The sequence below is a fragment of the Lithobates pipiens genome, unplaced genomic scaffold, assembly GCF_037356315.1.
Source record: "Lithobates pipiens isolate NorthernLeopardFrog02 unplaced genomic scaffold, aLitPip1_a1.2 Scaffold_37, whole genome shotgun sequence".
NCBI classification, from domain to species: Eukaryota; Metazoa; Chordata; class Amphibia; order Anura; family Ranidae; genus Lithobates; species Lithobates pipiens.
Window position 1 is genome coordinate 3,748,067 of NW_027507825.1, and position 13,839 is coordinate 3,761,905.

Sequence of the window (13,839 nt, forward strand, 5' to 3'; positions counted from 1 at the left end):
AATAAGGTTTTCAAAAAAGACAATTTTAATACGAGCAGTGATTTAATGATGCTTAGAGGGACAAAAAAGAAAATTCCTTTAACCACTTACGGAGCGGAAGATTTTCCCCTTTATTGACCAGACTATTTTTTTGCGGTGCGTCGGCGCTACGTAATTTAAACTGACAATTGCGCGGTCGTGCGACGTTGCACCCAAACAAAATTTATGTCCTTTTTCTCCCACAAATCTTTCTTTTGGTGGTATTTGGTCACCTCTGAAGTTTTTATTTTTTGCGCTATAAAAAAAAAGCCAACCATTTTAAAAAAATATATATATTTTTTTACTTTTTGCTATAATAAATATCCACAAAAAAAGTAAAAAAAAAAACAAAAAACGAATTTCTTATTCAGTTTAGACCAATATGTGTTATTCTACATAATTTTGGTAAAAAAAAATTTCAATTAGTGTAAATTGGTTGATTTGCACAAAATGTATTGCGTCCACAAAATAAGGGATAGATTTATGGCATTTTTATTATTATAGTTTTTTTTTTTTTTTTTTTTTACCAGTAATGGCAGTAAACTGTGATTTTTAGCAGGACTGCAACATTGTGGCGGACAGATTGGACACTTTAGACACTTTTTTTGGACTAGTGACATTTGTACAGCGATCAGTGCTAGAAAAAATGCACTGATTACTGTATAAATGACACTGGCAGGGAAGGGTTAACACTAGGGGGCGATCAAGGGGTTTAATATTTCCTAGGGAGGTGCTTTCTAACTGTGGGGGGGGGGGGAGAGGGAACTGACAGGGAGTAGAGAGAGATTGCTGTTCCTAATCACTAAGAACAGATGACTGTACTCCCCTGACAGAACAGGGATCCGTTTGTTTACACTGGCAGATCCCCAATCTGCCTGTCTGTGGAACGATCGCGGATGGCCGGTGGACATCGAGTCCGCCGTACCCACTGATTGGCTCCCCCTGCTAGCAAATGGGCATGCGTCCACAGATCGTCATGTACGTGCCCGACATACAATGATGGCGATTCGCGCAGGAGAGCCAACCTGCCGCAGTACAACTGTGGCGGCTGGTCCTTAAGTAGTTAAATATAGTGCCTGGGGATCCCCTTAGTCTGCCTGTAAAGTGGCGCATCTCTATCATGTATATAACCTGCTGCAGCAATAATGGTATTTATCAAGAAAAAAAATGGCATTTTCCCTGCAAGCTTTCTTTTCTTTATTTAAAAACAATGGCTTGCGGAGCCGGTCTGTATGATGAGGCCACAATTTAGTGCACTCAGAAAAAAGATTAGAGATTTTTTGGATAAATTCTGGTGTCCCTTTCGCAGACTTTGGATAGACAGGTGTGGAAAAACTGAACTTTGGGTGTCAGTGGTGCCTTCACACTGTAACCCTATAGAGGTACTCTTGATGAAAGTAAGAATTGGCCTTGCTGTAAAAAAAAAAAAAAAAAAATATTATATGCACCTGTCAAACAGGTGTAGAAAAATTGGTCCTTGGGTGTTAATTGTGCCCATGAAACCAAGAAAATTCTTCCAGATACAATCAATACCCACAAAGCTAGACAGCAGAGACAGTCTTGCAGAGATTCCACATTCAAAAAAATAAATAAATCGGCAACATCGGTATCAGGGGCTTGATAGCTGCTGCTAATCCAGGAATGATTCATTTTAAAGAATGTCAGCCGGTCAACGGAGTCTTTGGACAGACAGGCTCTTTTCATCTGTCAGAGAACCTCCAGCAGCACTGAATGCCCATTCGGAAAGCAAACTGGATGCAGGGCAGCCCAGCAGCTCAATTGCATACTGGGCAAGTTCTGGCCAGTGGTCTATTCTCATGACCCAGTACTGTAAACCAGTGGAAAGCTCTCCATGTCTGTTTTTTCACCCCTAGATAATCTCCCACCATATGATGCAGAGGCTGCCGATGTAGAACCTTACAGGACTTAAAAACTTTTGAAATGCATCACTTAGGCCGGCCCCCTTAACCAATAAAAATCCTTCTTCTTGATGTCACGTATTCTCGGGTTCTTTCGCAGACTATAAAGAATGATGGAGCCCACACACCGCAAGTACACAAGAGGTATGGTGTCACTGATACATGCATTGTCACGGCTCACCATCCTTGCCACCTCCTCAGATGGTGACAGCACAGCTCATGCATCCTTAATCACCAGCCATTGGCATGAGGAAAAAAAAGCAGAGCCGCCCTGAGCCCGTCGTGTCGTACTCACACAGGTACTCTTTGACAGCCCTCTGCTGCATGTGCAGCCGCTGCAGCATTGCCAAAGTAGAGTTCCACCTGGTGGGCGTCTCACCAGTCAGGCGGTTTACGGGCAGGTGGATTTCCCACCCAATTTCAGCCAATCGATCAGAGGCTGTGTATGATCACCTGAAATGGCTACCGACTCTTCTGGCCAGACATGGAGAGCTTTCCACTGGTTTACAGTACTGGGTCATGAGAATAGACCACTGGCCAGAACTTGCCCAGTATGCAATTGAGCTGCTGGGCTGCCCTGCATCCAGTTTGCTTTCCGAATGGGCATTCAGTGCTGCTTCAGAAGAAAACCTGATGAATAATAAAACAAAAAAACTAATTAAAATAATAATAATCATCATTATTTCAATAATAATAATAAAACAAAAAATAATTAAAATAATAATCATTATTCCAATAATAATAAAACAAAAACAAATTAAAATAATAATAGTCATCATTATTCCAATAATAATAAAACAAAAAATAATTATAATAATAATCATCATTATTCCAATAATAATAAAACAAAAAATAATTAAAATAATAATAATCAACATTATTTCAATAATAATAAAACAAAATTAAAATAATAATAATCAACATTATTTCAATAATAATAAAACAAAAACAAAATTAAAATAATAATAATCATTATTTCAATAATAATAATAAAACAAATACAAACTAAAATAATAATAATCATCATTATTCCAATAATAATAAAAAAATAAAAATAATAATCATCATTATTCCAATAATAATAATAAAACAAAAAATAATTAAAATAATAATACTAATAATCATTATTTCAATAATAATAAAACAAAAATAAATTAAAATACTAATAATCATTATTTCAATAATAATAAAACAAAAACAAATTAAAAAAAATAATAATCATCATTATTTCAATAATAATAATAATAATAATAAAAACAAAAACACATTAAAATAATAATAATAATAATCATTATTCCAATAGTAATAATAAAACAAAAAAATATTAAAATAATAATAATCATCATCATTATTGCAATAATAATAAAATAAAAACAAAATAAAAATCACCAGCCATTGGCATGAGGAAAAAAAAGCAGAGCCGCCCTGAGCCCGTCATGTCGTACTCACACAGGTACTCTTTGACAGCCCTCTGCTGCATGTGCAGCCGCTGCAGCATTGCCAAAGTAGAGTTCCTCCTGGTGGGCGTCTCACTAGTCAGGCGGCTTACGGGCAGGTGGATTTCCCACCGAATTTCAGCCAATCGATCAGAGGCTGTGTATGACCGCCTGAAATGGCTACCGACTCTTCTGGCCTGCTTCAGAAGAAAACCTGATGAATAATAAAACAAAAAAACAAATTAAAATAATAATAATCATCATTATTTCAATAATAATAATAAAACAAAAAATAATTAAAATAATAATCATTATTCCAATAATAATAAAACAAAAACAAATTAAAATAATAATAGTCATCATTATTCCAATAATAATAAAACAAAAAATAATTATAATAATAATCATCATTATTCCAATAATAATAAAACAAAAAATAATTAAAATAATAATAATCAACATTATTTCAATAATAATAAAACAAAATTAAAATAATAATAATCAACATTATTTCAATAATAATAAAACAAAATTAAAATAATAATCATCATTATTCCAATAATAATAAAAAAATAAAAATAATAATCATCATTATTCCAATAATAATAATAAAACAAAAAATTATTAAAATAATAATACTAATAATCATTATTTCAATAATAATAAAACAAAAATAAATTAAAATACTAATAATCATTATTTCAATAATAATAAAACAAAAACAAATTAAAAAAAATAATAATCATCATTATTTCAATAATAATAATAAAAACAAAAACACATTAAAATAATAATAATCATTATTACAATAGTAATAATAAAACAAAAAAATATTAAAATAATAATAATAATCATCATTATTGCAATAATAATACAATAAAAACAAATTAAAAATATAATAATAATCATTATTCCAATAATAATAAAACAAATAATAATAATAATAATCATCATCATTATTCCAATAATAAAACAAAAACTAATTAAAATAATAATCATCCTTATTCCAATAATAATAAAAACAAAAAATAAAATTAAAATAATAATAATAATCATCATCATTATTCCAATAATAATAAAAGCAAAATCCAATTAAAATAATAATAATCTTCTTTATTCCAATAATAATAAAAACAAAAACAAATTAAATAATAATAAAACAAAAAATAATTAAAATAATAATAATAATCATTATTCCAATAATAATAAAACAAGTAATAATAATAATAATAATCATCATCATCATTATTCCAATAATAATAAAACAAAAACAAATTAAAATAATAATCATCATTATTCCAATAATAATAAAAAACAAAAAATTTAATTAAAATAATAATAATAATCATCATCATTATTCCAATAATAATAAAAACAAAATCCAATTAAAATAATAATAATCTTCATTATTCCAATAATAATAAAAACAAAAACAAATTAAAATAATCATCATTATTCCAATAATAATAAAACAAATTCAAATAATAATCATCATCATCCCAATAATAATAAAACAAATACAATTGAAAATAATAATAATAACAACAACAACAATACCCCTTCTGAATATAACCACTTAAGCTCTGGAAGATTTACCCCCCTTCATCATCAGGCCATTTTTTGCTATATGGGACTGCATTACTTTAACTGACACTTGAACGGTCGTGCATCTCTGTGCACAAATTAAATTTATGACCTTTTTTTTTTTTAACACAAATAGAGATTTCTTTTGTTGGTATTTGATCCCCATCTGCGCTTTTTATTTTCTGCGCAATAAACGAAAAAAAAAAAGACAGACAATTTAAAAAATATTGTTTTTTTTTTTTTATTTCTTCATCAATTTAGGCCAATGAGTATTCTGCTACATGTTTTCGGTAAAAAAATAAAATCCCAATAAGCGTATATTGATTGGTTTGCGCAAATGTTTTTTATTTATTCATTTTTTTATACTAGTAATGGTGACAAGGCGTAGGAAGGGATGCAGGGGGTGCAGAGTGTAGTGGGGGATATAGGAGATGTGTAGGAAGTGATGCAGGGGGTGCAGAGTATAGTGGGGGATATAGTAGGTGTGGAGGAAGGGATGCAGGGGGTGCAGAGTGTAGTGGGGGATATAGGAGGTGTGTAGGAAGGGATGCAGGGGGTGCAGAGTGTAGTGGGGGATATAGGAGGCGTGTAGGAAGGGATGCAGAAGGGTGCAGAGTGTAGTGGGGGATATGAGAGGCGTGTAGGAAGGGATGCAGGGGGTGCAGAGTGTAGTGGTGGATATAGGAGGCGTGTAGGAAGGGATGCAGGGGGTGCAGAGTGTAGTGGTGGATATAGGAGGTGTGTAGGAAGGGATGCAGGGGGTGCAGAGTGTAGTGGGGGATATAGGAGGCGTGTAGGAAGGGATGCAGGGGGTGCAGAGTGTAGTGGGGGATATGAGAGGCGTGTAGGAAGGGATGCAGGGGGTGCAGAGTGTAGTGGTGGATATAGGAGGTGTGTAGGAAGGGATGCAGGGGGTGCAGAGTGTAGGGGGGGATATAGGAGGCGTGTAGGAAGGGATGCAGGGGGTGCAGAGTGTAGTGGGGGATATAGGAGGCGTGTAGGAAGGGATGCAGGGGGTGCAGAGTGTACTGGGGGATATAGGAGGTGTGGAAGAAGGTGAAAGAAGGGATGCAGGGGGTGCAGAGTGTAGTGGGGGATATAGGAGGTGTGGAGGAAGAGATGCAGGGGGTGCAGAGTGTAGAGGGGGATATGAGAGGCGTGTAGGAAGGGATGCAGGGGGTGCAGAGTGTAGTGGGGGATATAGGAGGCGTGTAGGAAGGGATGCAGGGGGTGCAGAGTGTACTGGGGGATATAGGAGGTGTGGAAGAAGGTGAAAGAAGGGATGCAGGGGGTGCAGAGTGTAGTGGGGGATATAGGAGGTGTGGAGGAAGAGATGCAGGGGGTGCAGAGTGTAATGGGGGAGATGTAGGAAGGGATGCAGGGGGTGCAGAGTGTAGTGAGGGATATAGAAGGTGTGGTGGAAGGGATGCAGGGAGTGCAGAGTGTAGTGGGGGATAGAGGAGGTGTGGTGGAAGGGATGCAGGGGGTGCAGAGTGTAGGGGGATATAGGAGGTGTGGGGGCAGGTGTGTTGGAAGGGATGCAGGGGGTGCAGAGTGTAGTGGGGGATATAAGAGGTGTGGGGAAAGGTGTAGGAAGGGATGCAGGGGGTGCAGAGTGTAGTGGGGGATATAGGAGGTGGGGTGGAAGGTATAGGAAGGGATGCAGGGGGTGCAGAGTGTAGTTGGGGATATAGTAGGTGTCGGGGAAGGTGTAGAAAGGGATGCAGGGGGTGCAGAGTGTAGTGGGGGGATAGAGGAGATGTGGTGGAAGGGATGCAGGGGATGCAGAGTGTAGTGGGGGGTATAGGAGGTGTGGTGGAAGGGATGCAAGGGGTGCAGAGTGTAGTGGGGGATATATAGGAGGTGTGATGGAAAGGATGCAGGGTGCAGAGTAGTGGGGATATAGGAGGTGCAGATGAAGGTGTAGGAAGGGATGCAGGGGGTGCAGAGTGTAGTGGGGGATATAAGAGGCGTGTTGGAAGGGATGCAGGGGGTTCAGAGTATAGTGGGGGATATAGGAGGTGTGGGGGAAGGGATGCAGGGGGTGCAGAGTATAGTGGGGGATATAGGAGGTGTGTTGAAAGGGATGCAGGGGGTACAGAGTGTAGTGGGGATATAGGAGGTGTGGTTGAAGGGATGCAGGGGGTGCAGAGTGTAGTGAAGGATATAGGAGTTGTGGTGGAAGAGATGCAGGGGGTGCAGTGTGTAGTGGGGGATATAGGAGGTGTGGTGGAAGGGATGCAGGGGGTGCAGAGTGTAGTGGTGGATATAAGAGGTGTGGAGGAAGGGATGCAGGGGGTGCAGAGTATAGTGGGGGATATAAGAGGCGTGTTGGAAGGGATGCAGGGGGTGCAGAGTATAGTGAGGGGATATAGGAGGTGTGGTGGAAGGGTTGCAGGGGGTGCAGAGTGTAGTTGGGGATATAGTAGGTGTCGGGAAGGTGTAGAAAGGGATGCAGGGGGTGCAGAGTGTAGTGGGGGATATAAGAGGCGTGTTGGAAGGGATGCAGGGGGTTCAGAGCATAGTGGGGGATGTAGGAGGTGTGGGGAAGGGATGCAGGGGGTGCAGAGTATAGTGGGGGATATAGGAGGTGTGGTGGAAGGGATGCAGGGGGTGCAGAGTGTAGTGGAGGATATAGGAGGTGTGGTGGAAGGGATGCAGGGGGTGCAGAGTGTAGTGGGGGTGTAGGAGGTGTGGTGGAAGGGATGCAGGGGGTGAAGAGTGTAGTAGTGGATATAGGAGGTGTGGTGGAAGGGATGCAGGGGGTGAAGAGTGTAGTAGTGGATATAGGAGGTGTGGTGGAAGGGATGCAGGGGGTGCAGAGTGTAGTGGGGGATATAGGAGGTGTGTAGGAAGGGATGCAGGGGGTGCAGAGTGTAGTGGGGGTGTAGGAGGTGTGGTGGAAGGGGATGCAGTGGGTGCAGAGTGTAGTGGGGATATAGGAGGTGTGTAGGAAGGGATGCAGGGGGTGCAGAGTGTGGTGGAGGGGATGCAGGGGGTGCAGAGTGTAGTGGGGGATGTAGGAGCTGTGGTGGAAGGGATGCAGGGGGTGCAGAGTGTAGTGGGGGATATAGGAGGTGTGGTGGAAGGGATGCAGGGGGTGCAGAGTATAGTGGGGGGTATAGGAGGTGTCGTGGAAGGATGCAGGGGGTGCAGAGTGTAGTGGGCGATGTAGGAGGTGTGGTGGAAGGGATGCAGGGGGTGCAGGGACCTTCATAGTCAGGGATCTGTCTTAAGTCTCCTCGGTGCTCTTCTCTGGTGTTTCCATGAAGTGACCACTAGGGGGCCCCCTGACACCAGATTTCTGGGGCTGTAACATTGGAATCTATGGCGGCCGCTCACTTTACTGGAACTCAAGACTGAGAAAGAAGCTCTGCAGAAAACACGACCTGCAGAGCCTCATCCTCCCCGCCCCACATCTGCCCGCAGCCCGGTGATCTGGGGACACCTTTTACTCACCTGTATGTAGAGTGGGGTTGCTACCCGCCCGGGATCCACCCAGACAGTCCGGGTTTTAAAACGTGTGTGCAGGTGAAACCCGGACACAATACTCCAAATGGAGTGCGGCTCCCCAAGTAACCGAGAACCACAACCACCGAGGAGAACGTGCGTCTGCAACACACTCCTCCGTGGCCTTATCCTCCAAGGACAAGGGGTGAACCCGGCCCAGGGGGGGGGGGGGCATGGCACCAGGCTGAAGGTCAATTGCCGCAATGATAAGGCCGGTGTGGAGGCAAAGTACCGGCTGGACGTTTGTCAAAGACATCGGTAAAGCCGCGGTGCTCCTCCGGCAGGGAGGGGAGTGAAGAGGCGCTCAGCCGGGTTGGGAAACCCTCTGCATTGGACTGGATCGCCCCCAAATCTCTGGGGAACCAGACATGCCTCTTATAGAGGTAACACTCGAGGCGGTGCCCGCACAGAGACTGGCGCAGCAGCCGGGACGTTCCCGGAGGGCGGCCACAGTGGGGGGGTTCCAGGGGGGCCGTGCGACTCAGGAGCGTTTGTAACGCCAAGACTGATCCATGTGGTGATCCTGGTCATCCAATCTGCAGACCCCCCCCCCCCCATCTCAGAGGACCCCTTTACCCCAACAAGTCAGTTAGTGATTGGGTTACATCCGGCCAATCGCTTTTGGTCAATTTTTAATTCATTGCTGGGGAGGCCTACAGCGCCCCCCACTGCATGGACAATGTGAACGCAGACGTACCCCCATATTATACCGGGGGGGGGTGATGGAACGATCGCCACCGGAGTCTGCAGGAAGGCAATGCTTGGAATGGACACCCTTAGCAATGAAGGGGTTAAACAGACTTCCCCCCCCCCCCCCGGCTTAGCCGGGAAGGGGTTAAACAGGCGGCTTTATTGAGCATCCAGACAACATTATTCACAGCAGAGCGACCAATCCCTGAATCCTCTGTATGAGCCGCACACAGCCCATTCACAGGACACCTTCCACCATCTGTCTGAATGGTGGGCCCATCCCCCATCTCCTGACCCCCAACCCCCATCTCCTGACCCCCCCCCCACCCCCAACTCCTGAACCCCCACCCCCCCATCTCCTGACCCCCCACCCCATCTCCTGACCCCCCTAAACCCCCATCTCCTGACCCCCAACCCCCATCTCCTGACCCCCCCACCCCCCAACTCCTGAACCCCCACCCCCCATCTCCTGACCCCCCACCCCATCTCCTGACCCCCCTAAACCCCCATCTCCTGGCCCCCCCCCCACCCTCATCTCCTGACCCCCCCCGCCCCATCTCCTGACCCCCTTAAACCCCCATCTCCTGAGCACCCCCACCTCCATCTCCTAACCCCCACCCTCATCTCCTGACCCCCATCTCCTGACCCTCCCACCTCCATCTCCTGACCCCCACCCTCCTCTCCTGACCCCCATCCGCCATCTCCTGACCCCCACCCCCATCTCCTGACCGCCAGCCCCATCTCCTGACCCCCCCACTCCATCTGCTGATCCCCACCACCATCTCCTGGCCTGCCACCCCCATCTCCTGACCCCCTTCCACCCCCATCTCCTGAACCCCACCCCCATCTCCTGGCCCCCCACCCCATCTCCTGACCCTCCCATCTCCTGACCCCCTAAACCCCATCTCCTGACCCCTCACCCCCATCTCCTGACCCCTCACCCCCATCTGCTGAACCCCCCACCCTCATCTCCTGACCCCCACCCCCATCTCCTGCCCTCCCACCTCCATCTGCTGACCCCCACCCCATCTCCTGACCCCCTAAACCCCCATCTCCTGACCCCCCCTACCTCCATCCCCTGACTCCCACCCTCATCTCCTGACCCCCATCACCCATCTCCTGACCCCCCATCTCCTGACCGCCAGCCCCATCTCCTGACCCCCCCACTCAATCTGCTGATCCCCACCCCCATCTCCTGGCCCGCCACCCCATCTCCTGACCCTCCCATCTCCTAACCCCCTCCACCCCCATCTCCTGACCCCCCCACCTCCATCTGCTGACCCCCTAAACCCCCATCTCCTGACCCCTCACCCCCATCTCCTGACCCCTCACCCCCATCTGCTGAACCCCCCACCGCCATCTCCTGACCCCCACCCCCATCTCCTGCCCTCCCACCTCCATCTGCTGACCCTCATCCCATCTCCTGACCCCCCTAAACCCCCATCTCCTGACCCCCCCCACCTCCATCCCCTGACCCCCACCCTCATCTCCTGACCCCCATCACCCATCTCCTGACCCCCCATCTCCTGACCGCCAGCCCCATCTCCTGACCCCCCCACTCCATCTGCTGATCCCCACCCCCATCTCCTGGCCCGCCACCCCATCTCCTGACCCTCCCATCTCCTAACCCCCTCCACCCCCATCTCCTGACCCCCCCACCTCCATCTGCTGACCCCCACCCCCATCTCCTGGCCCGCCACCCCCATCTCCTGACCCTCCCATCTCCTAACCCCCTCCACCCCCATCTCCTGACCCCCCCACCTCCATCTGCTGACCCCCATCTCCTGACCCCCACCCCCATCTCCTGCCCTCCCACCTCCATCTGCTGACCCTCATCCCATCTCCTGACCCCCCTAAACCCCCATCTCCTGACCCCCCTAAACCCCCATCTCCTGACCCCCCACCTCCATCCCCTGACCCCCACCCTCATCTCCTGACCCCCATCACCCATCTCCTGACCCCCCATCTCCTGACCGCCAGCCCCATCTCCTGACCCCCCCACTCCATCTGCTGATCCCACCCCCATCTCCTGGCCCGCCACCCCATCTCCTGACCCCTCCCATCTCCTAACCCCCTCCACCCCCATCTCCTGACCCCCCCACCTCCATCTGCTGACCCCCACCCCCATCTCCTGGCCCGCCACCCCCATCTCCTGACCCTCCCATCTCCTAACCCCCTCCACCCCCATCTCCTGACCCCCCCACCTCCATCTGCTGACCCCCATCTCCTGGCCCCCACCCCCATCTCCTGACCCCCCCACCCCCATCTCCTTACCTCCCTAAACCCCCATCTCCTGACCCCCCACCTCCATATCCTGACCCCCACCCCCTTCTCCTGGCCTCTCACCCCCATCTCCGGCCCCCCACCTCCATCTGCTGACCCCCACCCCATCTCATCCCATCTCCTGACCCCCCACCTCCATCTGCTGACCCCCACCCCATCTCCTCCCATCTCCTGACCCCCCACCTCCATCTACTGACCCCAACCCCCATCTCCGGCCCCCACCTCCATCTGCTGACCCCCACCCCATCTCCTCCCATCTCCTGGCCCCCCACCCTCAACTCCTGACCCCCCCATCTCCTGGCCCCCCACCCCTTATCTCCCCAAATACATTTTTGCGCCGTCCCTTTTGAATTTTTACTTTTTTTGCCTCTTTTCTTTTTTTTAAAAACAAATATAAAATACATTAAAAAAAGCAAAATAAACAGCGATGGAGCGTTTTCTAGTATAGGGGGGTCTATGGACTTTATATGGGGGGATCATCTACAAGGTATACAGAGAAGAAATGGCGTCTCTGTAATCTGTGTACAAAGAAGCAACTTCATCTGATAATAATAATTCCATAGGAAATGATTCCACCGGACAGGAAATACCGCGACAGAGTAAAGTGGAGATAAAACAACCTGCTTTAATAAATAGATACATAAGTAATTCAAAAAATGATTGGCACATGATATATATATATATATACAAGAATCCAACATTTGGTAGCACATAATTGAGGTATAATCAATAATCAAATACATGATCCACAATGAAATGGTAGGATACAGTACAGGGTTTAGATACGACATCTGTTGGCTCAACGCGTTTCATCACTTAGTGTCACTCATCGCCAAGTCACGAAACGCGTTGAGCCAACAGATGTGTGTAAGCTCTATACAGGGGTGGCCGGGCTTCACAGTGACTGATCGCTATGATAGCCAATCAGAGGCTACCACAGCAATCAGGTGACCCAGAACTGAGAGTTCCGTGTCCCGATTGTTAGTACGGGAGCTCCCGCTGAGATCCCGGCCTCTGTGCTGGGAGCGCTCTATGCGGCGCGCTCCCAGCACAAAGGGAGATACACAGATCTGCCTCCCCACGGGGAAAAAGCCCCGCCCAGGGAGGCCGTATATATATGTACAGGCAGCATGACGGGGTTAACCTGTTGGCACCCACCTAACATATTAATGGCCACACACCACATATATGTGTCACTGGGCGGCCCATGTTTCTGTGCTGAGAGCTCGCTCGTTACCCGCTCACTGCCTGCTTATTGCCTGCTCACTACCCACTCATTGCCCGCCCACTTCCCACTCATTGCCCACCCACTTCCTGCTCATTTCCCGCCCACTTCCTGCTCATTACCGCTCACTGCCTGCTCATTACCCGCTCCCTGCCTGCTCATTACCCGCTCACTGCCTGGTCATTGCCCGCCCACTTCCCACTCATTGCCCATTCACTGCCCACCCACTTCCCGCTCACTGCCTGCTCTTTGCCCACTCATTACCCGCTCACTGCCTGCTCATTGCCCACTCATTACTCGCTCACTGCATGCTCATTGCCTACCCACTTCCCGATCATTGCCCACCAACTTTACGCTCATTGCCCGTCCACTTCCCACTCATTACCCGCTCACTGCCTGCTCATTGCCCGCCCACTTCCCGCTCATTGCCCGTTCACTGCCCACCCACTTCCCGCTCACTGGCCACTCATTGCTCACTTCCCGCTCATTGCCCGCTCATTACCCGCTCACTGCCTGCTCATTGCCGGCCCCACTTCCCGCTCATTACCTGCTCATTACCCACTCACTGCCTGCTCATTACCCGCTCATTACCCGCTCACTGCCTGCTCATTGCCCGCCCACTTCCCACTCACTTCCCACTCACTGCCTGCTCACTTTGTAGAAGGAGGAAGCATTTCCTCAGTCTCCCCTCCCCCAGTGATCAAACTGTACATTGTAACTTTGTAGAAGGAGGGAGTAATTTCCTCAGTCTCCTCCCCCGGGGATCAGACTGTACATTGTAACTTTGTAGAAGGAGGAGGAGCTATTTCCTCAGTCTCCCCTCCCCCAGTGATCAGACTGTACATTGTGACTTTGAACAAGGTGGAGGAGTCATTTCCTCAGTCTCCCCTCCCCCAGTGGTCAGACTGTACATTGTAACTTTGTAGAAGGAGGAGGAGCCATTTCCTCAGTCTCCCCTCCCCCAGTGATCAGACTGTACATTGTAACTTTGTAGAAGGAGGAGGAGACATTTTCTCAGTCTCTCCTCCCACAGTGATCAGACTGTACATTGTAACTTTGTAGAAGGAGGAGGAGACATTTTCTCAGTCTCTCCTCCCACAGTGATCAGACTGTACATTGTAACTTTGTAGAAGGAGGAGGAGACATTTTCTCAGTCTCTCCTCCCACAGTGATC